A 26,496-nucleotide genomic window follows, 5' to 3' on the forward strand; every position below is an offset into this window, starting at 1 on the left:
TGGTATGGAAATAAATATTTATTTGGAATGAAAAAATAAATTACAAGCAATTACAAATTTTGAAAAGTTGATATGTCACAAAATCACAAGATCCAAAAAGCAACAGTATTTTTGTTGATTAACTGCCTGGCACCCCTCTATAATATTTACTTGTTTAGAACATTTTTGGCTGTATAGTCTTTCATCACATCTTCATTTGACAATTATTTTGTAAGATTTCCTATAAAGAAAATCAAAAAATAATTCAGTATTAGAAGCTTTTTGCTCTTACTATTGATATATTGCAAAACTTTTTTTTTTAACGTTTATTTATTTATTTGGCTGCACCGTGTCTCAGTTGCGGCATGCAGGATCTTCCTGGCCGCGTGCGAGATCTTCGTTGCGGCCTGTGGGATCTAGTTCCCTGACCAGGGATCGAAGCTGGGCCCCCTGCATTGGGAGTCTTGACCACTGGACCACCAGCGAAATCCCTGCAGAACTTATTTTAGCTTCACAACTCATATTTGATAATGTCATGTCAATATTTAGGATGCTGTCAAATTTGAGAAAAGCTCTATTATCAGATTTTTTTCTATTTATGATTTATCAGATTCAGAAAATTTTTTCATAGACTAGCTTCTGGCTCCTAATATTTTAAACCTTGTTTTTCCTCCACGACATGCTGCCACTGGTACTGGTCTCTGTGGAACATACACATCTCATGATAAGAATGTGATCACTTTTTTTTTTGTGGGCATGAGTTTGTAAGCTATTTAATATTCTGGAAACTCTGTCTTTTGGCGATGTCCCTCTTAAAGCCCTCAGTCCTTCTGATGTGTAATGACCCAGTTGGCCCTGCACTATTGGGTGGAGAATGACATGTGAGTCAGCACGGAGGTTGGTAGGAATGTTCTTTGAAGCCATTCCATTTCCTACACTGGAATGGCTAGCAGCAACATTACCCATGGAAGTGACAGTGAACCATGTAAATATATTTTACTAAAACCTACATGGAATATATTTTCAGCTCTGCTTCTGGCCTTGACATTTTGTGAATAGGAGTGGCCTTGTGTGCTTTGGAAGGCAGCTTAACCCTCTCTGAGTCAGGCTGAAGTTATACATGGAAAAATAGAAAAGAAGGAGTTGGGGAGCTGATACAGTCATCTTCAGGGCAAGAACAGCTCCCAGTACCTCTTGAGATAGGGTGTAGCACACAGAAATAAAATCCCAGATCTCCTTCCCGCAGGCTTCTTCTCACGTTCCCTAATCGGACCGAGCACTCTATACGCCAGAGCACTTCCTTCCCCAAAGGGGGAGCATCCCAGATCAGCAGGCACAGCTGTCCCACTGCTGAGGCTTCTCTAACCACCTAGACTAGTTCCACAAGTCCTTCCCAGTTCAAAGAAGTGTGAGCCCAAGAGAACTGGCCAAAAATCCCAGCTGATGTGGAGGTCAGAAAGCAATGCTGAGCTAAAATGCAGTACCCGACATGGCCAGTGGTAGAATTCTAATGCCCGTTCCCTAAGTGGTGTTCCCCAAACAGCACATGCCAACCGGTACCTGTTCCCGGGCTGGAGTGGCAGCTGACCCAGCCACCCCACCCCTGATCGCCACGGCCGTCTGCTCTTTCTCCTTCCCTGTAACTGAGCTGCGAAAAATGGCAGGGTTTTTTTCAAGATGAATTTTAATACATGGAAAGCACGCCAGAGCGATGTTTTTAGTTTTCTCCTGTTAGAGCTGAAACTCCACTTTCAGGTGCCATTCCCCCTGTGCAGGATAGTGTTTCTTCCACAGAAGAAACAGACCTCAGAGAACTGTGCAAGGAAGGCCTGGCCCAGAATAAACTGAAGTTTTTCAAAACTGCAGGCCTCCATCCTTGATCTTTTATCATTCTTTTGAGTGACTTTAAGGACCAAAATAAGTGGTTTAATACAAAGCCAGGAGAAATAGTAAACTAATAAAAGGAGCCAAAAGTTTTCCTCGGGTTAATTCTATCACGTTGAAATTTAAAAAAAAAAAAAAAAAAGGATAAATGTAGAATACCGTGATGGAGTTAAAAATTCTCCAGATGCTTGCAGAAGTACAAGAAGATATAAAAACAGTTAATTGAATGTTACTGTGTGTCAACCACTATTATAAGAGCTTTACTTGTGTTTACCATATCTTAGATGAGTTGATGGTAAAGGCTGTGTGAGTACTGGCTATCATTAATTCATCTAGCAAGGTTGTAAGGATTAGAAATGGTGTAGGTATCCTGCCTGGCACATAGTAGGTGCTCAATAAACATTGGCTAATACTAGTTTCTAAAGAAAGCTTGAAGGATCCTATACCCTTTAATATAGAGTGATTCTTCAATCTTAGTTGGAAGGATGTGAATAAAGATAATAATTGCCTCCAGTTAGTTGTAGGGCAATAAGTCCGAGGACGGAGTGGATTTATTTTGTGTGGCCCTGTAGGAAGGATAAAAAACAATGAGTGGAAAGCGCTGGTGAAAAGGAAGAAAGGGAGGGAGGGAGAGGGAAAGGGAGAAAGAGAAGAACAGAGGAAGGATTTAGGGACTGTCTTGAGTTCCCACATGTCTGTGGGGCTACTCTAGAAAGGGTAGGAACAGACCTCTGACAAGGACAATTATAATGGGAATGCAAACAGCATACAAGCTTGCAGATAAGGGATATTTTTACCACTAATCTAATACCAAACCGCACTTCAAACTTTACCCAGATGACTTGAGATATGAAAGTAAGTGCCTTGGAGACTTTTCATCAGAGCTCAAGCTTCACAGGACAAAGTTTTCCACCAAATGGAGTTCTAATGAGTGAAGCAAAGGATAAGGTTGATTCCTGTATTAACTAATAGGTAACTTCCACATCACTATTTTTAAAAGCGTCTTCAAATTAACAAGAGAGTAAACGTTCCCCTATCAGACCAGCATTCCCGAGGCCAGTAACTCAGTGACTTTTTTTTTTTTTTGCTGCTGCTGCTGCCAGAGAACAGTGGATAATATTTATAAAGCTTTAAGGAGTTCATTAGTCAAGTAAATGTGATAATGTAATTCTCAGAAAATGCTGGATCTTTTTTGCAAAGTAAAGAATTGCTCCTCCTGTAATAGCGAATTCAACACCTATAAACATTTAAAAAATAAAACATTAGACAAATGTAAGGTACCATTTTTATTATTTTCACAGTCTCAGTCAACATATTTGTTGTCAAAGTGAGCTTCATTATACCTGTTTTTTTTTCTTTAAAAAAGGGCTTTTTAAAAATTCACTTTAAAGAACCAACTTAGAGCTTAAAAAAACAAAATCTATGTTAACTGGATAAGGTATACTTCTATATAAAATATTTTACAAAAATGTTATAGGGGCTTCCCTTGTGGCGCAGTGGTTAAGAATCCGCCTGCCAATGCAGGGGACTTGGCTTCGAGCCCTGGTCCGGGAGGATCCCACATGCCGCGGAGCAACTAAGCCCATGCACCACAACTACTGAGCCTGCGCTCTAGAGCCCGTGAGCCACAACTACTGAAGCCCGTGTGCCTAGAGCCCATGCTCCGCAACAAGAGAAGCCACCGCAGTGAGAAGCTCACTGCAACGAAGAGTAGCCCTCACTCGCCACAACTAGAGAAAGCCCGCGCGCAGCAATGAAGACCCAACACAGCCAAAAATAAAAATAAAATAAGTAAATTTATTTTTTAAATGTTATAAAGTTCACTTTAACATAGTCTCAGAGTCACACTTCTAATTTTCACTTGATTTAAAATCAACCAATGGCAAATGCAAACCCCTGTCAGGCATTTTGTAGAACATTACACATTTAACACACTAATATATAACTTAGTGTATAGTATGGTACAATGGTTAAACTGAGTTGATGCTAGAGATTACTGGTCCAAATCTAGGCTCCACCATGCACTAGCTATTAACTTAGTCAAGCAATTCAAACTTCTGTGCCTTACCTATAAAATGGAAATAATGAGTATCCAGCTCATCAGGCTGTTCCAAGTTAATACAAAGAAAGCACAGGCATGTAGTAATTGGTCAATGAATGTTAGGTACCATTGTCATTAGTACAAATATTAAAGGAGGAAGAAAATATATCACATTTCAGAAAAACTGACTGATGCTGAGTTAAAATACAGTATCCTAAGTAACCAATTGTAAAAGTGTTAATACCTATCTATTAAATGATGTTCCCACAAACAGTAAATACCTATATTGGCATGAAAAGTTAACAATTTATTTCAGAGGCACACATTTCTTGTTTGTTCTTGCATGCAAACATTGAGGCAAGCAGTACCTTTTGCATGTATGTCACTGTGTAGGTGTTGTAAGGGGTGCATGTGTATCAGAGAGTCTCAGAGTCCCATGTGATTCCACGGTAACGTTTTTTCACTCTGATGATTGAGATCATACTCAGTAATTGTTCGAGACAATCACATTTGATAACACACAGTGAATTTTCTGAAGTTTCATTATTATAAGAAGCAAATATGTCATAGACATCATATGCAATACTTTTTAACAAAAGAATAAGTAACATCCATAAATAACTGGTGGGATGGATTACATACCATGATAGTTTACAGTGGTGCCTCATTCTACTGTTAAAATAGAAATAGTAGCTAGCATTTACTAAATATGTGTCAGGCATCGTTCTAAGTGATTTACATGTATTTTTTTCATTCTGTCCCTGCAACAACCCTGTGAAGTAGATATTATTATCCTCATTTTATGGAGAGTCTGAGAGGTTAAGTAATTTGTTCAACATCACACAAAAGTTGTGAAGGCAGGATTCAAAACCATAGAGTCCAATTTCTGAGCCTCTGTTATTCACCACCTCATCATGCTGAAAAGAGATAAATTATCGATCAGCTCTCCACTTTCAAAAAGGGTTTCCTAGAAGAATTTTATCAACATATCTTAATACTTTAAAAATATGACATAATTTATAAAATTGTGCATCACACATCTCAGGAGCACATCATTTGCATAAACTGGTTTTTATTAGTGAAGTAATAAGTTCACTCTGGGAAAACAGCATATCATTCTCCTTTTAAAATGATTTTCACCTTCAAGTTATCTAGTTAAATGCCTTAAAATCAATCTATACATGGATCTTTATTTAATATACCTGAAATACAAACTTAAGATACACAAACCTAAAAATATGATTATCTATTTGGAAATACATATATATATATATAAAACATATATATATATGTGCTAGAGAATCCTGCAGGGCACAAATAAATTGCAAAAAACTATGATTAGTACCTTCAAAGAAAACAGATAAAATGTTAAATTCATGAATCAAAAACAGAATGATAATATTTATATTATCATACATGATGCATATGTAGAACAGGAGGAATGTTTAATGATATTACAGGGAAAATGGTTTGAGAATTTGTGTTCCCCTTAGACAGCTAGTAGAGAATGTCTCTTTCTAAAGTATGAAGTTTGAAATGCCCCCGTGAACCAAAGTAGGAGAGGAAATGCCACAAAGGAACACAGATCAGACCTAAACCTGGGCTACAAGTTCTTCCCAGTTCCAGGAGGCAGGCACTGGAAATTTATATAAGAATCATATATTTATCTTTAGTGTAGTTTATAGTAAAGCGTATAGAGTTTTCATCCCAAAGTAGATTTTTTTTTTTTTTTTTTTTTTTTTGGCTGCGCTGGGTCTTCGTTGCTGGGTACAGTCTTTCTCTAGTTGCTGCGAGTGGGGGCTACTCTTCATTGCAGCGTGCGAGCTTCTCATTGCGGTGGCTTCTCTTGTTGTGGAGCACCGGCTCTAGGTGTGCGGGCTCAGTAGTTGTGGGACGCGGACTCTAGAGCGCAGGCTCAGTAGTTGTGGTGCACATGCTTAGTTGCCCTGGGGCATGTGGGGTCTTCCTGGACCAGGGACTGAACACATGTCCCCTGCATTAGCAGGCGGATTCTTAACCACGGGGTCACCAGGGAAGTCCCCAAAGTAGATTTTAATCAAACATAAATGCCTTTATTGTCTTCACAAAAATCCCAAGATAAAAACGTCTTTGAGGGACTGGTATAGACCTGTGTCAGGATAATTTTTTTTAATTCTAATTTACCCAGTCTTCCTGTTTTTTCTCTTCTTTCAGTCTCAAGCAAGAAGGAAGGTCCTTTGTAATTTCTCACCTTAGGAATTTTGACAGAACTGAAAGCATGTACATATGAAATCAGAGGTTCTTCTGATCTTTTGAGAAACCTAAGTCCATAAATGACATAATCATGGGTGTCCAAGAGGGGAAGAGGAGAGAGGAAAGCATTTTTAAAATCAGAAAAGAGAGAGAGCCGAGATTCTGGGAGACTGGACAGGGGACAGAAGTCAGCGGATTCTCTGGAGCACCAGGGACCAGCTGCATCACTTAACAGCAGAGCCACAGGATGAGGCAGGGCCTCCGAGAGGAAGGCCTATAGTGCTCCTAAGGACAGACCCTGGCTCTCCCAGGATTCTCCTTTCCCAGGCATGGTCCAGAAGCAGCTAAGCCCTCAGGCCATGCTGATGAGACACAGGCCTGGCAGCAGAAGCCAGGGTGAGCCATTGATCAGTGACCAGAGTGGTCCGTATCTCCCCAGAATCTCAGCACAGTTCTGTGGCAAGAGCCAGTCAAGACAGTGAGTGAATTCTCTGCCTGTTCTGCAGGATGGGGGCTCAGAGTCAGATTTCAGTTGACTTAGGGAAAATGGAGAAATGTGATATTTCCTGCACAGCTGTTTGTGAACCGAAATTCATTCCCACAACAGATAGGTATCTGGAATGGATGACTACCACCACCTGACTCCCAAGTTTGGTGTCCGTAGGGGATGAATTCAGATAATCATCCCCTCTTACATAATGGTGTCTTAACAAGTTTACATGAGTAAGTGGGGTGGAGAGGTTTTAAATAATTACTTATTGGGAGCAGTTATCATCCCATTTCTGGCAGGTTATGGAATGTTGTCTAGTGAATTAAGCTTCAAAATATGGAAAAATAGGGCTTCCCTGGTGGCGCAGTGGTAGAGAGTCCGCCTGCCGATGCAGGGGACACGGGTTCGTGCCCCGGTCCGGGAGGATCCCACGTGCCGTGGAGCGGCTGGGCCCGTGAGCCATGGCCGCTGAGCCTGTGCGTCCAGAGCCTGTGCTCCGCAACGGGAGAGGCCACAACAGTGAGAGGCCCGCGTACCACAAAAAAAAAAAAAAAAAAAAAAAAAAGTATGGAAAAATAGGTAACAAACAAGAAATTGGTAAATTGGAACAGTTTATTAACTTTGATAGTTACAATCGTAGAATCTAGTCAAGAGAAAAAATACCTCTGAAAAAAACTCATGAAGGAAGCAACACAATCACATGCTGGGTTGGGTGCCAAATCAGCTGATACTTCATTTCACTGAACAGGCTGAAAACTAAACAATCACTTCATGTTTGTGGAATATTTTATCACCGTTTACTAACTTCCAAAATGTATGTCAATATCAAATAAAGGTCAAGGAACCTGGAAAAGAATTGAGGACAGCTGGAATCAGGCATCAAGAAAGTAGTTCTTATATACAAAACAGAAACAGACTCACAGACTTAGAGAATGAGATTATGGTTACAAGAGGGGAAGGGGTTGGGGGGAGAGGGATAGATTGGTAGTTTGGGATTGACATGTACACACTGCTATATTTATTTATTTTTATTTATTTATTTTGGCTGCGTGTGTCTTCCTTGCGGTGTGCGGGCTTCTCTAGTTGTGGCCTGAATGCTCCAGAGCGCAGGCACCCAGGCTTATTTGCCCAATGGCATGTGGGATCTTAGTTCCCCAACCAGGGATCGAACCCACGTCCCCTGCATTGGAAGGCGGATTCTTAACCACTGGACCACCAGGGAAGTCCCCCACACTGCTATGTTTAAAATAGGTAACCAACAAGGACCTACTGTATAGCACAGGAAACTCTGTTCAATATTCTGTAATAACCTTAATGGGAAAAGAATTTGAAAAAGAATTGATACATATACATGTATAACTGGATCACTTTGCTATACACCTGAAACTAACACAACATTGTTAATCAACTATACTCCAATATAAAATAAAAATTATATATATAATTTTTTTAAATAAGAGAAATATTGTATATATGGTAGGAAGGCCACATTTTCTTGAGAGAGAAGTTTCTAAATCCTAAAATTCCTATAAGCTTCCAGCCTCCAACATGAGAACAAAATGCTCTAGATAGTATTTTCCTGGTAGCTTCAAGGCAGCCTCACCCCCTGTAAACTGGGGTCCAGAATAAGATATATGAAGTACAGTTGCCCTAGTTGATCTTCACACCTATAACCAGAATCAGAAGTATCCAGGGACACCACAGACAAGTGAGTTAATGCTTTATGCCACTGTTTTTTTTTTATAACGTTTGCTTTTTATTTATTTTTAAAATTTATTTCTTTATTTATTATTTTTGGCTGCATTGGGTCTTTGTTGCTGTGTGTGGGCTTTCTCTAGTTGCGTTGAGCGGGGGCTACTCTTCGTTGCGGTGCGCGGGCTTCTCATTGTGGTGGCTTCTCGCTGTGGAGCACAGGCTCTAGGCATGCGGGCTTCAGTAGTTGTGGCACACAGGCCCTAGAGCGCAAACTCAGTAGTTGTGGCGCGGGGGCTTACCTGCTCCGCGGCATGTAGGATATTCCCAAAACAGGGCACGAACCCGTGTCCCCTGCATTGGCAGGCGGATTCTTAACTACTGCGCCACCAGGGAAGCCCCTATGCCACTAAGTTTATGAGTGATTTGTTATGTAGCATTATTGTAGCAATAGCTGTATTCAATTAATATAGAAGTTGAAGCTTAAAGTCTGAATGTAGGGTTTTATTATAAGACAACATAGAGAGGTCGTCAGATTTGAAGTCACAGAAGCTTCTGGCTGAACAGCAAAATGCAGCAAAAGTTTGAACAACAGGCAAGAAGTGGAGATGTTGTGAGGAAAGTAGATTGGAGTTGAGATGTGCTGTTACATACATTAAATTATTTAAACCTCACTGCCAATGGAAGAGAGGTCCTTTCAGTCTACCATAAGGTATACAAGATGAATTCATGGAAAATTTCTCCAACTGTAGTTGGAAAAATCTGTACCAAATCCATGACAGAATTCTGGACATTTCTTCTCAGTGGTTATCTCCTGAGCACAGAGAGCAATTAGGAAAAACAAACAATACTAACAAAATCACCATTGCCATTTCTATCCATACATTTATGTGATATGCAGACAGGGAAAAGAAGGAACCTGGCTGTAGGTAGCTTCAGCTCAACCCAGGTTTCCAGTTCTGAAGAGATAATGCAGTAGCAACTCACCCATAAGACAATAAGGTGGTTCATCTTGTATATGGAATGATTTAAGATGCAATGTTTTTGATTCATTATAATTAGGATAAAAATTTTACATGAATTACTAAGAAAATATGTAAAATTTTATTGGAAATTAATGCTTGCTGTATAACAGTGATTTTCAAATTTTTTCTCTTTCCCGTTCTGATAAATTTTTAAAAAACACAAAAATTGTGCATCTCTCTAACTTAAAATTGATATTAAAAATGTTTCTTATAAGTCTAAAAAAAAAAAGTGGTTCTTTATTGATTTCATAGAAACTCAAGGTTAGTGCTTCCATGTCTCTCTTTTTGTCTTGTTCTGTTTTCGTTTTCTTTTTTTTCCCCCACTTTTGTCTCCTTCTCCAGCAGTAAAAGCCAGTAGACCCATGTAGTTTGGAAGTAGTGTAAAGTGTTCAGGCAAAAAGACTTGAGTTTGAGTTTCTACTGGCTCTTGGGCTGGGGCGTTAACTCCTTCATCTTCATTTCTTCACAGGTAAAGGGAAAGAGTGCCAACCTCACAGAGTGAGGAGGAGGGGAATGGCAGCAAAGAAACCAGCACCTGACACAGAGCAGGCACATAATCAGTGATGTTCATTATTCTTTCCCCTTTAGAAAAAGGATGGTGAGAGAAGGAGTCTCTGTCTTGCAGCAGTACTTCTCAAGCTTTAACATGCATTTGAAGCGCCTGGAGATGTTGTTAAAATGCATACTGTCCAGGCTGGGTCTGAGATGTTGCTGGTCCTCAAACCACACTTTGAGTAGTAAAGTTTTAGAGGTATAAAGAACATGGAAATGGTCAAAGGAGAAAGATTAATATGTAGGGAAATATACCAACATTTATAGGATGCATACTGCATGCCTAGAAATGTATACATAAATACATCTTTTTTTAATCCTCAAAATAATTGTGAGAAGTAGGTTTTATTACCATTTCACAGAGCAGGAAATTGAGCATCAGGTGCACTAGCTCAGAGATCTTTGTCATTCCAAAGTTCACATTCACCCTATACCTTGAGAGAGGACACAGGTTCTGACAGATCAGTAGAAGGAGATAAGGACAAATGAGTCTAAGTGGGAGAGAAGGACCAAGTAGGTGTGGGCATCAGTGACCTGTAGAGGGAAAAATGAAGGGTCTCAGGGGATATGGGGGTGCATTTAACTGAGAGATAAGAGTTCAGGGACAGTAAGCCCTTCGCCCTCCCTCTTCCTCCCACACTCCTTCAAAAGCCAGAATAGCTACTGCTAAAGGTCCAACCCTTCACCTTTTCTGTCAAATCGTCATTGGCAAAGCACTAGTGCAGCTGTCACCTTCCATGCAGTGAAGGCGTGGCTCTCTGCCAACTTCACCTCTCCAAGTTATTTCTATGGTTACCAAGATAAGAAAGAAAATGCACAGAGAAGGTCAAAAGGAGGACAGTCAGATACTGCACTTCTGAAGGGACTTTTTCAACCACTGAGTTTAGCAGAGAGTTCATATCTAATCTAAGTTTAATATTGCCTTAGGAAACAAGAGCTGGACCCAAAGGTATGAGTCCACGATTACAATGAGGTCTAACAGGTGACAATCATATGACAAGAAAAACATGGTGCCGTAAATGTCTTACTGTAAAGGCAGCAAATATTTCAGTGCTTAGGCTCCATAAACTGGACTTCATTTCAGGCAGACACCAAAAAATAACCTATTTTTAATAATAAACTCTAGCCTTCATTTTGTTTCAAGATGACACACTTAACTGTTTTTAAGGCATCCTTCAGGAGGATACCAGTTTGGACTCGAATCAGTAATTTCTTCAAAAGTTTTCATGAAACCTACAATGAATGGTTCAATGCTAATAATTCATTGAATGTGTTTTATTACTACCAACTCCCTTCCTTGAGGTAAGAGAAGAATTGCATTGTATGAGTCCCCTTCCTTGTCTTCATGGATAAGATCTAGTTAATATGATCTCCCAGGGTAATCTTGATCAAGAAGTCAAAATACTACCAGGAAAGTGGTCAAGGGAAAAGCAGAACCAGCTTTATGGCAAGGGAAACCAACATGTATTTAGTACTGTTTACATACGTTAACTTTATTTAATCTTCACAAACCTGTGGACTAGGTTCTGATATGCCCATTTTACAGATGCTAGGACTGAGATTCAGATGAATTAATTAACTTGCTCTTGGTCATACTGTTGGCAAGTGGCACAGTCAGGATTTCTTTTTTTTAAGCCAGTGCTCTTACAGAGGATGTGAGGAATGTGGTAGAAAGTGGTAATTGCCTCCCTGTATCAATTCCCCTCTTCTTCCTTAGCAGAATCCCAGTTTTTATCTGAGCACACTGGCACCTGGAATAAAAGACTATATTCCCCAACCTTTCTTACAGCCAGTTGTGACCATGTGCCTAAATTCTAGACAATGAGATATATGTAAAGATGTTAATGGTACTTCAGGAAAAATTTTTTTTAATTGTAATATAGTTGATTTACAATGTTGTGGGGTTTTGGGTTTTTTTTAAGATTTAATTTTATTTATTTTTGGCTCGTTGGGTCTTCGTTGCTGCGCGCAGGCTTTCTCTAGTTGTGGCGAGCGGGGGCTACTCTTCGTTGCAGCACACGGGCTTCTCACCGTGGTGGCTTCTCTTGTTGCGGAGCACGGGCTCTAGGCACATGGGCTTCAGTAGTTGTGGCTTGTGGGCTCTAGAGCACAGGCTCAGTAGTTGTGACACAAGGGCTTAGTTGCTCCGCGGCATGTGGGATCTTCCCGGACCAGAGATTGAACCTGTGTCCCCTGCATTGGCAGGTGGACTCTCAACCACTGCGCCACCAGGGGAGTCCCTACAATGTTGTGTTAATTTCTGCTGTACAGCAAAGTGATTCAGTTATATGTATATATTCTTTTTAAATATTATTTTCCATTATGGTTTATCACAGGATATTGAATATAGGTCCCTGTGCTATACAGTAGGACCTTGTTGTTTATCCATTCTTTTTTTTTTTAATAGCTCGTATTTTGTGGGGTGATAGGGATTTAATGTATTTACTATTTCAAGTACTTAACATAAATGAGGGTAATTATTATTTTTTTATAAATGTATTTATTTTTATTTATTTATTTTTTGCTGTACTGGGTCTTCGTTGCAGTGTGCAGACTTCTTATTGCAGTGGCTTCTCTTGCTGTGAAGCACGGGCTCTAGGCACTTCACTTGTTGTGGCTTCAGTTGTTGTGGCTTCAGCTGTTGTGGCTCATGGGCTCTAGAGCACAGGCTCAGCAGTTGTGGTGCATGGGCTTAGTTGCTCTGTGGCACATGGGATCTTCCCGGATCAGGACTCAAACCCGTGTCCCTTGCATTGGCAGGCAGATTCTTAACCACTGTGCCACGAGGGAAGCCCTATCCATTCTATATATAATGTTTGCATTTGCTAACCCCAAACTCCCACTCCAACCCTCCCCCACTCCCCCTCCCCCTTGATGACCACAAGTCTGTTCTCTATATCTGTGAGTCTGTTCCTGTTTTGTTGATAAGTTCATTTGTGTCATATTTTAGATTCCACATATAAGTGATACCATATGGTATTTGTCTTTCTCTTTCTGACTTACTTCACTTAGTATGATAATCTCTAGTTCCATCCATGTTGCTGCAAATGACATTATTTCATTCTTTTTTATGGCTGAGTAGTATTCCATTGTATGTACATACCACATCTTTATCCATTCATCTGTCAATGGGTACTTAGCTTTTCTCCATGTCTTGGCTATTGTGAATAGTGCTGCTATGAACATAGGGGTGTGGGAAGTATTAATAACTATCTCTCCTGTGTGTGGTCAGCCTGCGTCATTGGCCCCCCCTTCTGAGTCCCTGGTTCTAAGTTCTCAGGCCACTCCCAATAGGACCAGACTTCAAATGTGAACTCCATCATAACTGAAATTAAAATTTTACCCTTCCCAAGTCCCAGCTCCATTCCTACCTCCTCCTCCTCTGGAGAATGATGCTCGTCTGTTACTCTGAGCTCCCCATGATGAAAAGTGAATCCCAGATGCCACATGAGCACCAAGAGCCACTATTCCTTTCTAGCTTCACTAAGACTGACCAGGGTTCATAGCTGGTCCTTTGTGCCTGGTTGTGCCTCCCTCCTGAACCTCTGTGAGATTGGAGCTCAGCGCTGAACCCCAGCAAGCTGGCCCATGGTATGCCTCACCACATCATAAACACACCTCTTGCTCTACAATTTTAGGCCCCAGAACATCCAGAGCTAGTGCTACCTGCTCTGCCCCTTCAAATCAGATCCCTGTGGCCACTGACACCCGCATGAAACAAACTGAACTTTATCACATGCCACTCCACCACCCTCAACAAGATATTAGCAAGCTGTTACGCCTTCCAGTGAACAAAAAGCCACTGTACATCCCAGTCAGTAAATCCCTGGACAGCGAGCCACAAGTCTGCCTCTGCTCAAAATGTTTCCTCCTTTCTTAGTGTAATCGTTCAAAATGCCATTTTGTAAAGGAAGGAGGGAGTGCAAGGGGCAGAAACCCTTTGATAATAATGAAAGATACCTAACCTCTCTTGATGTAAAATATATATAAAATTAGGTCAGTTTTTTTGAGGGACACTCAGGTTACTTTCTGTTTTATTTTGTTCTGCTAATTTGTTTTAACCGCAGAAAAATATTTTTTTTTAAAATTAAGTTATTGGTAAGGATTAGGGTTTAGGGTATGGGTTAGGGTAGGGTTAGGGTTAGGGTAGAGGTTAGGATTAGGGTTCAGGTTAGGGTTAGCGTTAGGGTAAGGGTTAGGGTATGGCAACGGGTTGGGGTTAGGGTGTGGGTTAGGGTACAGGTTAGGGTTACGGTATGGCTTAGGGTTAGGGTACGGTTTAGGGCACGGATGGCTTAGGGTTAGGGTACGGGTTTAGGCTTAGGGTTAGGGTACGGGTTTAGGCTTAGGGTTAGGGTACGGGTTTAGGCCAGTTTTAAATCACAGAAGTATGCCTAAAATCTGACCATTATTTTCTACTCACTAGTCAACAGATGTGAAAATCTATTCTAATGTCAAGATTCTATTTAGATCAAGAAAGTTACTAGGAGACACAAGTTGACAAAGGGTCTAATTTGAGAGCATTGTCTAAGTCACAGCATGCAATGTAGTGATTAAATTTGGTTTTGATTGAGCAAATAGGCATAAAGGGGCTGCTTATAAGGTAACATTAGTCTCGTTAATGTCAAGGAAGATCAAGCTCTTAAAAATGAGTTCCCAGGGGCTTCCCTGGTGGCGCAGTGGTTGAGAGTCCGCGTGCCGATGTGGGGGACATGGGTTCGTGCCCCGGTCCAGGAGGATCCTACATGCCACAGAGCGGCTGGGCCCGTGAGCCAGGGCCGCTGAGTCTGCACGTCTGGAGCCTGTGCTCCACAACGGGAGAGGCCACAACAGTGAGAGGCCCGCGTATCACCAAAAAAAAAAAAGAGTTCCCAGGGATGGTTCATAAGGAAAAATAATCTAAGGAAGGGAGAAAATTAGGAGAGCTTATTGTTAATTATTTTAAACAATTTCAAATTCCTTAATTGCATTTGCGTGTGGAAAACCCATAGGGAAATGAATCATTCTCCATCTGTAGGTCTGGAGTCAGAGGCTGACATTGTTGATCTGGAGTTTATAAGAGATAAAGGGAAGTGACTGCATTTTGGACATGCGTAATTTCACTCAGCATAATGTTGCTCTGAAACCCATCTTCCAGGACTCTGTAAAAGACAGAAAGAAAAATGGAATTGCCTAGGAAAACATGAGTTCCTCCCAGGTATTAAGGTAGCTTTCCTAAGTATGGAAGGTCAATCAACAAGAAAAAAAAAATAGGACCAGGATTCCTTTTGTGTTGATGTAATGTGGAGCTTGCCTTAAGTGAAGGTCTGAAAGGAAAATCAGTCTGTGATGACCTACCGCAATACATTTTTTAACTATTAAAACTATTATTCTGCACTCCCATTTACCATTGCAACAAAAAGAATAAAATACCTGGGAATAAACCTACCTAAGGAGACAAAAGACCTGTATGCAGAAAACTATAAGACATTGATGAAAGAAATTAAAGATGATACAGATGGAGAGATATACCATGTTCTTGGATTGGAAGAATCAATGTTGTGAAAATGACTATACTACCCAAAGCAATCTACAGATTCAATGCAATCCCTATCAAACTACCAATGCCATTTTTCATAGAACTAGAACCAAAAATTTCACAATTTGTATGCAAATACAAAAGACCCCGAATAGGCAAAGCAATCTTGAGAAAGAAAAACGGAGCTGGAAGAATCAGGCTCCCTGACTTCAGATTATACTACAAAGCTACAGTAATCAAGACAGTATGGTACTGGCACAAAAACAGAAAGATAGATCAATGGAACAGGCTAGAAAGCCCAGAGATAAACCCACGCACCTATGGTCACCTTATCTTTCATAAAGGAGGCAAGAGTATACAATGGAGAAAAGACAGCCTCTTCAATAAGTGGTGCTGGGAAAACTAGACAGCTACATATAAAAGAATGAAATTAGAACACTCCCTAACACCATACACAAAAATAAACTCAAAATGGATTAGAGACCTAAATGTAAGACTGGACACTATAAAACTCTTAGAGGAAAACATAGGAAGAACACTCTTTGACATAAATCACAGCAAGATCCTTTTTGACCCACCTCCTAGAGGAATGGAAATAAAACAAAAATAAACAACTGGGACCTAATGAAGCTTAAAAGCAAAGGAAACCATAAACAAGACGAAAAGACAACCCTCAGAACAGGAGAAAATATTTGCAAATGAAGCGACTGACAAAGGATTAACCTCCAAAATTTACAAGAGCTCATGCAACTCAATATCAAAAAAACAAACAACCAAATCCAAAAATGGGCAGAAGACCTAATTAGACATTTCTCCAAAGATGATATACAGATTGCCAACAAACACATGAAAGAATGCTTAACATCACTAATCATTAGAGAAATGCAAATCAAAACTACAATGAGGTATCACCTCACACCAGTCAAAATGGCCATCATCAAAAAATCCACAAACAATAAATGCTGGAGAGGGTGTGGAGAAAAGAGAACCCTCTTGCACTGTTGATGGGAATGTAAATTGATACAGCCACTATGGAGAACAGTATGGAGGTTCCTTAAAATACTAAAAGTAGAACTACCATACAACCCAGCAATCCCACTACTGGGCATATACCCTGAGAAAACCGTAATTCAAAAAGAGTCCTGTACCACAATGTTCATTGCAGCTCTATTTACAATAACCAGGACGATGGACAACCTAAGTGTCCATCAACAGATGAATGGATGAAGAAGATGTGGCACATATATACAATGGAATATTAGTCAGCCATAAAAAGAAAGGAAATTAAGTTATTTTTAGTGAGGTGGGTGGACCTAGAGTCTGTCATACAGAGTGAAGTAAGTCAGAAAGAGGAAAACAAACAATGTATGCTAACACATATATATGGAATCTAAAAAAAAAAAAAAGTTCCTGAAGAACCTAGGGGCAGGACAGGTATAAAGACGCAGATGTAGAGAATGGACTTGAGGACACGGGGAGGGGGAAGGGTAAGCTGTGACAAAGTGAGAGAGTGGCATGGACATACATACACTACCAAATGTAAAATAGATGGCTAGTGGGAAGCAGCTGCATAGCACATGGAGATCAGCTCGGTTTTTTGCGACCACTTAGAGGGGTGGGATAAGGAGGGTGGGAGGGAGACATGAGCGTGGGGATATGGGGATATACGTATGCATAGAGCTATTTCACTTTGTTATACAGCAGAAACTAACACAACATTGTAAAGCAATTATACTCCAATAAAGATGTAAAAAAAAAAAAACTGTTATTCTGTATGTCTTCCTGACTCTCCTGGAGATTAGACACTACTTCTTTGTACCGATTGCAGTTGGGTCATGCCTCCAATACAGCAGGTATCATGATATTATAATGGCTTTAGCTTATCTGGCTGAAACTAAGATTGTCAGCTACTTAGAGTCAGGGACTATTTTTTCTGTGGTTTTTCAGTGCCTAGCATGGGGCCTGCCAATATGTATTGAATTCATTAATAATTTTATTCCATAAAGTAGTAGTATAATACCAATATAAGGTCAACATTTCTATCAGTAGAATGATTTAGAAATAGATTTAGTGATGACAACTAAAACTTGTTTCCTTTGGTCTTTTCTCTGATGGGATCAAATACAGCAGGTAGGATCATCTGTTTATGACTTTTAGAAGCACATTTTTTCAGGAATATGATTCATGGGAAAGAAAGGCCACTTTCATATAAAATTACTGTGTCAGTGTGCAAAATTTAGTGGTAATTTAAACACTGCTTCTTTGAAATACATTTGCATTAGTGAGGCTTCTCCAGAGAAACAGAACTAAATATATACATAGAGAGAAAGAAAGATTTATTATAAGGAATTGGCTCATGTGATTATGGATACTGGCACGTCCAAGTCTACAGTGTGGGCCTACAGGCAGAGACCCAGGAGAGCTGACTGTGCAGATAAAATCCAAAGGCAGTCTGCTAGAGAAATACCTCTGATCTGGAGGAAGGTCAGTCTTTTTGCTCCATTCAGGCCTTCAACTGGTTGGATGAGGCCCACTCACATTATGGAGGGCAATCCGATTACCAATGAAAATGTTAATCTCATCCAAAAACACCTTTGCAAAAACACCCAGAACAATATTTGACCAGATATCTGGTCACCCTATGACCTAATCAAGTTAATATATAAAATTAACTATCATAACATTCATGTGGCAGATGGCAGTGTCTATATAGGCCTGTTCACTGTATATCTCTCTGCACAATGAAAGTTTGGAGTAAATCTCGATTCAGTAGACTACAGCTAGTTTTGTGTGACTGTGCTTGGTGTGGGCTTTTTTTTTTTTTTGCGGTACGCGGGCCTGTCACTGCTGTGGCCTCTCCCGTTGCGGAGCACAGGCTCCGGACGCACAGGCTCAGCGGCCATGGCCCATGGGCCCAGCCGCTCTGCGGCATGTGAGATCTTCCCGGACCGGGGCACGAACCCGTGTCCCCTGCATCGGCAGGCGGACTCTCAACCACTGCGCCACCAGAGAAGCCCTTGGTGTGGGCTTTTGCTTCACAGAGACCTGGGTTCCAGGCCCTTCTACTACCCATATGATACTGAGCAAGTTATATAAAGTTTGCACATTTCAGTTTTTTAATTTGTATTTTAGGAATAATAATAATATCTACTTCATGGAGTCATTGTGAGGGTTAAAATTAAATGCATGTAAAGCACTTAGCTAGTACTGGGCACACAGTAAGAAGTCAATAAATGTTAATGATTGTTATAATTATTTCCACATGATTTTCTCCCCATTTAGCTGGTCAATTTCTCAAGACAAAGAATTTATTTTTAACCTGTCTCAATCACCCTCTATGCATAATCCATCATGTGCCTCTGATAAGTACTTGTGGGTTTAATTGGTCTCAGATTCTATGACTTTCCTTTTATGATGAGAATGCCAGGGGCAAGAATACATTTTAATAGCAGAATTTGGGGATTTCTCTGGTGGTCCAGTGGTTAAGAATCCATCTTGCAATGCAGGGACGCCGGTTCGATCCCTGGTTAGGGGAACTAAGATCCCGCATGCCACGGCGCAACTAAGCCCACGTGCCACAACTAGAGAGCCTGCGTGCCACAACTACAGAGCCCATGTGCTCTGGAGCCCATGCACCACAACTAGAGAGAAGCCTGCACACCACAATGAAAGATCCCACGTGCTGCAACTAAGACCCAACGCAGCCTAAAAAAAAAACTTAATAGCAGAATTTCTGTTTGTGTTTTTTTAAAGAACAAATGTGGCAAATAGTTCCTATGGTATTGAAGTAGTGGGAGAAGCTAGACAAAATCCGTGAAGCAGAAATAAGCTCTAAATAGGCTCTGGTGAAAAAAGATAAGTTCCTTCAAAGGAATAAATAAATTTGTAAATGGAAAGGTCTGGAGCACATGTGCAACATTCTGTGGGCTTCAGTTGCATAACAAAATTGATGTGAATTCTATCTGAAGAAACTCCAGATTGTTCTGAAGCAAATTCAAGATATCATATCATTCATTCTATATATAGTTCAATATTGCATCATTTTTTTAAGGACTTCCCTTTTTAAAAAGCTACAATACTATCCTCTCCAAAGTCAGGAAAAATTCCTTAATACTACTAATACCCAGTGTTCACATTTTCCTTACTGTAATTGTAAAAACTTTTTCTTAAAACAGTTTGTTCAAATCTAGGTACCAACAAGGTCCATATGTTGTTATTGATTGATATATATTTTGAGGGCTTTTTTCTTTAATCTATAAGTTTCCCCTGGATCTCTCTCTTTTTAAAAAGCTTGGAATTTTATTGTTGAAGAAAAAGGTTGTAGTCCTGCAGAAGTCCTCACTGTCTAGATTTTGCTGATTGAATATCCATGGACTCATTAAACATATTCTTCCAGCGGTGTATCTGAGACTTGATCATATTTAGCTTTTTTGTTTTTTGGTGGAGGACAAAACCACCTCATAGATGTTTATAAACTTCCATCAGAAGGTACATGTCTGGTTGTCTTCTTGGGATGCAAGTAGCCTTTGTTGAGCAATACCTATATAGTGATACTCTATGATTTCTTCCTAATTTATTGGCTATAATAGTATAAAAGAGAAACTTCCCTCATAACTATTAGGTTATTCTGAGGTACAGGTCATAATAGTATCCTTGACTACTGAAATTGTGCTTTCATTAAGATTTTAGTACTTATATTTTATGTTTGACATTATATTGCAGAATCAATCCTTTCTCACCACTGTCCGCTGCTGGACTGTGTCCATAGTCTCTGTACTACACTTTTATATCATAAAATAGATGCTCATTTTTCAGTTATGATTGATGAAGGAATGTCGTACCTAGTTTGCAAAAATGATCAACCAAAATTTTAATTTATACCCCAATGTTGATTTTTTTACTCTGTACCAATGTCCTATTATTATGGATAAAGAGGTAATGAATGTATTCATGTACATACCTTTTTATTTCTTTTGAATTATTTGTGATAAATTCCTCATGGAACAAAGGACTCGATTATATTTACGTCTATTGTTCTTTGTTGCCATATTCCTTTCCAAAAGGATAGTATTAATTTACAGTGCCATCAAGAATGAGTACATAATTTCACTTCAACACTGACAATTGTTATAATAAAAAGATATACTTTGCTATTTCAGTAGATGTAAACTGTTACTTTAAAGTTGCTTTCACTTGCATTCTTTGGATGGATTACTATCAAGGATGAACATTTTTTTGCCCATGAATTTGTATACTAACTATGTTCCTTGGGTAGAAGAGAGATTTTTCTTGAACTATTAAAAGGCATGTCTGGACAACATAACTACATAATGGGAGCACAGAATTTCAGAATCTGGTGAAGTCTCAGTCTTCATAAATTGGCTTACTAGGAGTGGATATAAATGTTTCTGTTTTTAATTTCCTTTTCTGTGATGGGAGCAGAGGGTACTGTCTTAGGAAGGAAGATTCCCAGAGGGTTTGAATATATGATAACATTTCCTCCCATTTTTTTTCTGTTGGAAAACCCAGTGGATTTAACAACCAGTCCTTTGGCCATCCAGTTACAAGTCAATGTACTGACTGCTCCGCTGGGAAGATGACTTTCCAAGCCAAACAGTGGCTCTGGCCTCATCCACAGAAGCAAGCAAGAAGAGGCCGCGGCGCAGGAGAAAGCATTTACAGAGTAGCTACCTAGACCTAGCTGTAGGCTAGACCAGGTGTACTAGTCAGGGTTCTCAGCGTCAAGCCACCAAATTGACTTGAGCTGATTTAAAACTGACAAGGATTTTTGCTTATCCATTTTGAACAGTGTACTGGCTTTGGCAATTTTCTTAACCCATAGAGACACAGACACAATGAGAGAATGCCCAGTTGACAATGATGTTGTATCTCCCATGGATTTTACTTCTAGGAAATTTTTTTAAATGTTTTTAACTGATTTTACTTCTACTTAATCTCCAAACAGTAGAATACACAATGACTTCTAGGAAATTTAATCAATTGTTTTCCTTAGTATACAATAGAGTTTTCTTTCTTTAATCGGCACCTTAGTGCCCAATTAAATAATAAGCCTGCTAATTAAAAAAGTAATAATAACATGGAATTAGCTTTCAAAAACTAGTGAACTTATCAAAAGATTAGGCATTAGGAAACCCTAACTTTAAACCTAGCTTGTTAATGATGCACTCTCCATGCTATTTCTTCCATTTCTGAAACTAACGTAAAACTGGAAATGAAGTCAAAATAATTAATAGCTAAAAGTTTAGTAATCACTCACAAGTAGTAGTACATGCCATAAGGAGAGACTCTTGAAGAATGAGAAATAAGATTGCCCTCTGGGTTTTAAAACAAAGATCAACACTGAGATGCACCTTAAAGAAACAAAATAGCCTGCTACCTAATTAATAGAGTAAAGGTAAGAATGGTAGTGAGATTTGGTCTGCCCCCAAAATATAGGAAAATGAGATTCACAGTGTAAACATTGACAGAGTCCAGTCAATTTGTGTCTTGAGGAAAGAAAACCCAGCCAGCTTCTACTTAGTATCTGGTCTGCCTGGTAGGTATTTTCTTAGAGCAGAAATGCATGCATTGGGCTGTCTGAACATAATGCCATTAAATATGTCTCTCATAAATACCTACTCTTCAAGGTATATTCTGATTGTTTGGTTTCTTATGGGGTTTCCATTCAGAGAATGAGAGGAAGAAAACTTAAACAATGGTCTCCCCAATCCCTGAAGGTTTTACTTCTCATTGTAAATTAATAAAGTACCTTTCTGATCTCATATATCAGTCTTTTGGGAGGTTTGCTAAATTGAACATCCCCAGTCTGATCAACTTCAAAATATTAATGAAATGTTTTCTAATCTGGAACATTTGGAGAAGACTCTAGGAAACAGTTAAATTCTCCAAGTCTTCCCCAGATAATCTCCTCTGCATTTATAAATGTCAAACAAACCTTTTCTATTCTAAATTGTCTACACCCTTACTAGTGAGCACAGTGCACTCCAGGTCAGTTACAGAATATAAACAGAATGGTGGATGCACAGGGATGACATCCAGAAGTTAACTTCCTTTTCTGTCTTCAGGTGAAACAGGCCTCACTTGCCCCACCTCCCTTGATCTGTGTGGTAGCAAATACAGCTCCTAGCACATAGTAGGCCCTCACTTAATATATGTTGAAATGATGGCTGCTCTTGTGCATGTTTGACGGTCTCTCACAAAGGACAAGGAGGCAACTCGCCATCTGGGAGTATTTTCGTGACTGTGTGTGACTGGACAATTTAGTCTTAAGAGTATGGCCCTAAAGACAGCAGAACTTCCCACAACTTGGGTGACTTCTTTTTTTTTTTTTTTTTAATAGATACTTCTCAGGTTCCCAGGGGGAAAAAAACAATGCAAAGAAATGAGGATCATACAATCATCACCAGTTCTGGGCCTCTCTGGGGTACTTGCTAGTGATTCAGTCCTCCGCTTCCAAGTCCCTTCTGCCTTCCATCAGGGTCCCAGGGGATTCCCAGCCCACTTGCTCCAGGCCTCAGCAACCACAATAGCTCCTAATTTGGCTGCCCCCCCCCCCCCCCCACTAATTCTGATCTCCCTGCATGGAATGGTGAGGAAAGCTCCAGCTTCAGGTGTGTTCCTACTACTCTCTGAGCTCAGATCCTTGCCTGCAGCCACCTTGAACCTGTGAAAAGGTGACCATGGGGCAGGCTGCATCCCTTCCTAAATGCTAATGTAAGACCCAGGATTAATTATCACCAGAGAGCTGTGTGGCCACACACAGCCTTAGGGCCACAGGTGTTGCTCAGAACCCCGGAGAGAGAACAGGCAGGTATCTCTTCCCTGCTGCTGCTTTGGGATGAGGTTGCTTAGTGCTGCTGCAGGCTGACACCTCCACTGGTCCCACGGGGTTCAGATAGAGCCAAAAGTCCCACTGCAAACTTGAATGGACCAGGAAGCAGAAATGCATGCACATTTCTGCTGTCCCAAAAAAAGAGCCAGACTAGGACCTCAGCTAAGAAAATTTCCTGGCCCTGACCCGGATGCCACACATATATATCTTCCAAAGGTCTTCCTAATGCTACATATGGATAACATGTACTGCTTCTCTCACCACATCCAGGGAATTTCTGCTTTTCGCCTAATCAAATTTTCCTGCTTTGGCACAGGGGTGAGGGATATCCAATCCTGGGAGGCCTACTGCATTTTGTTAAATAAAAGTGAACTTTGTAGTTGGCAGATTTGTTGATTCACATGTGGGTGCTAAGCAACAGCCTTTAAAAGATACATAGCACTGTAATAATAGCATTTGCATTTCCTTTACTATTAAGGATGGTGTTGGGTAATGACCTAGACATTTAGGTTGCTAAATTGGAGGCTAGCTTTTTATCAGAAGTGGAGAGAAAGAAATAGTAGATGAGGCGCAAAAGTAGAGAAGCAAAATACAATGCCAAAAGTTTTCAACATTTGGTATTTGGATTTTGGGCATTAAAATTATATAAAAGTAAACACAGTTTAAAAGTATATAAAATGTTACTTTTGTAACTTAAGATTCTTGGTTGGGCTGAATACCAAAGTGTGTGAATTAAATTGGATGCAGTGGATTAAAAAATCAATCAGGGCCAAGCAAACAGTGTATAATCACAGCTTTTCTAGCTCCTAAATGATTACTGTACTCATGTTGTAGATTGTGGGAAATAACATGAAAACTAGTGAACGATTTTAAGAAAAACAAAGAATAAATCCAAAGAAATTTTTTATAATCTGGGAATACACCTAGTTTGTCAAATAGTGCAAAAGAAAATTAAATTTATAAATATAATTGTATCTGACAAATTCCTGACTGTAAATCCAGAGAAGGCACAATATAAAGGAAGTGATAAAATAATCGAATCAATTCTAGCATCCTTGAAGCAACCTGAATATTGATTAACTGTTATTGATAATTTAAAATCCAATGGTGTATTTTTTCATATCTGGGAGTTTATATTAAAGATAAATCATATTTTTGGATGAATTAGCAAGGAGGTAATGATCTTTCCTTAATGAAATACATCAGCTCACATCTTGAGTCTTCTGAAAGCTTTCTTAGACTACACAGTTTAACATTTCCTCAGACTGTGGTCATACAAAATGAAATAGCTATCTTAAAATCATCTGCTTATTTTTCCTGAAGTAGACATTCAAAACAGGATAATTTAGTGGATTCGAGGTTTGTGGGCTTTGAGCCTCAGCTGTGTCTTGGCATTCAACCTTAAATCAGTTAATTACCAAACTGTCATCTCATTTTACAATGACCTTAAAGTCTCCAGTGAACAGTTAGTGCTCTAGTGGTTTGGAATGTAGGTGAGATGAAGTGAAATTCTATTGAACTTACCTACATGTAAAATCAACATTATTTTCCTCTTAGCTTTGTTTCAGGTACAATAGTAAAAGTCAGCAGATTATTTTCTTTACCCCGTAAGGTAGCGGTCCTCACCATTGCTATGAGGGAAGTGTGTCCAAGGGCATCAACCACCTAAGGAAGCCCAGGGCCAGAACTGAGGGTCTTACTTTCAGTTTTGATTCACTTTTTCCCCCACATTTTGATGGTAAGTTCAAAGCTAATTTGCATTACCGCTGAATCAGTATTATACCATGAGTTCTGTTTTAGCCTTAAAGGGGTTTTTCCACTCAAGTAATCCTGAGAGAACAAAGGTTGCTATCACATAAAATTCTTTTAAAATAGAAAACCGTTGAAAACTGTACTCACAGTAATCAGATTGTACACCATTATTAAATATACAGTGTGATACATGATTTTCTGGCTTCTGTTGATTCACTGGCTTTCAAAGACCTCACTCTCTGAATAAGGAAATAAAGGTAATTGCTTGCAGAGAAGGAAACTGAAACTAATTGGGGTTACAGAGAAGAAAGATAGGTGAGAGCAAGATGTTGAAGATCTTCTCTTATCCACAGAGATGATATTGTTGGAGAAAAAATATATACAAAGGAGTAACAGACTTTGAGCCCCTCGGCACTGTATATTCACAAAAGATGTCTTTTACTCCACAATTATTTTCTCTGAGCACCGTATTGAGGAGATGTCCCCATTTATTAATAATTAAATTTGTTATAAGAAAGCTTCTCTATTAGTTACAAGAATGTATAGTGTTAAATAGTGTGCTTATTGCATCACAGTTAAACTGCATCTTTCTATAAGTAGCCACATTTAATCTAATTAAGCATATTTAGAAATTCGAGACAGGTGAATAAAGAGGAATTAAAGAGCAGGCTGTATTTGCTCACTTCTGGTAATTATTATTAATTATCGATAATATTAAATAAATAGTAAACTATTTAAATAAATAGTAAAATTAATAAGCATCAAAGTTATATTAAAACTGGTGATCAATAGCAGCAAGTGCCCCACTTTGAAGAACACAAGTACTTTCTGTCATTCTCCCAAGTTGGATTCAGTGATGCATCTTTTTGGACTCTGACCCAAGGGGCAGGGAGAGGCCCAAAACTGGGATTCTGGGAAAGGGCAGACAGGGCAAGAGGAAGAAGGGAAATCCAGGAAAAAGAGACTCCCAGGTTCCAACCGGAGACAAATGCCACCTGTATGTTCTACAAAGAGCCCCTATGAGAACTATTAAGACTCTGAGACATTCATGTGTCCATGATCCAGCCTCAAAGAAGAAGAGGTTCTTTCTGGTACTGGACCAGCACACCCACCCTGATGCTGAGGAACATGAGAGCATGTTTAGGGATCAGTAGTGGAGTTTTCATTTTAGGGAAGATAATGGGGACAATATCGAAACTACAAATGAAGTACTGTATCAGAGTTTAAATAGCAACTTGATAAAACGCAACAGATGGAGCTAAAACCGATGGATGCAACCTAAAAACTGGTATCTCTCCCAATATACTATTTAATTAATTAACACAGGAGAAAAGTTGCATTTTCTTGTCTGGCATATCAAAACAATTCAGTAAAGTAAAAACAAGATGCCATTCAGAATTCTAATGCAACCTTGTGGAGCACTTATATTCTTTAAAGCTGTCATTAATTACTGAGTTGGACTAAGGCCTATTCATAAGA

The 26,496-nt window shown here is 39.6% G+C and overlaps 1 long non-coding RNA gene across 3 annotated transcripts in view; it reads right to left on the reverse strand.

Moving 5' to 3' along the window:
• The window catches only part of LOC109551884 (uncharacterized), a 32,538-nt gene continuing 6,042 nt past the window's right edge, over window positions 1-26,496 (reverse strand). The window contains exon 3 of one of the 3 annotated variants that reach the window (XR_002178571.2): window positions 1-220. This is a non-coding gene — a long non-coding RNA (uncharacterized lncRNA). The other 2 variants (XR_002178570.3, XR_002178569.3) reach the window with 2 other exon arrangements.

The sequence above is a fragment of the Tursiops truncatus genome, chromosome 4 (genome assembly GCF_011762595.2).
Source record: "Tursiops truncatus isolate mTurTru1 chromosome 4, mTurTru1.mat.Y, whole genome shotgun sequence".
NCBI classification, from domain to species: domain Eukaryota; kingdom Metazoa; phylum Chordata; class Mammalia; order Artiodactyla; family Delphinidae; genus Tursiops; species Tursiops truncatus.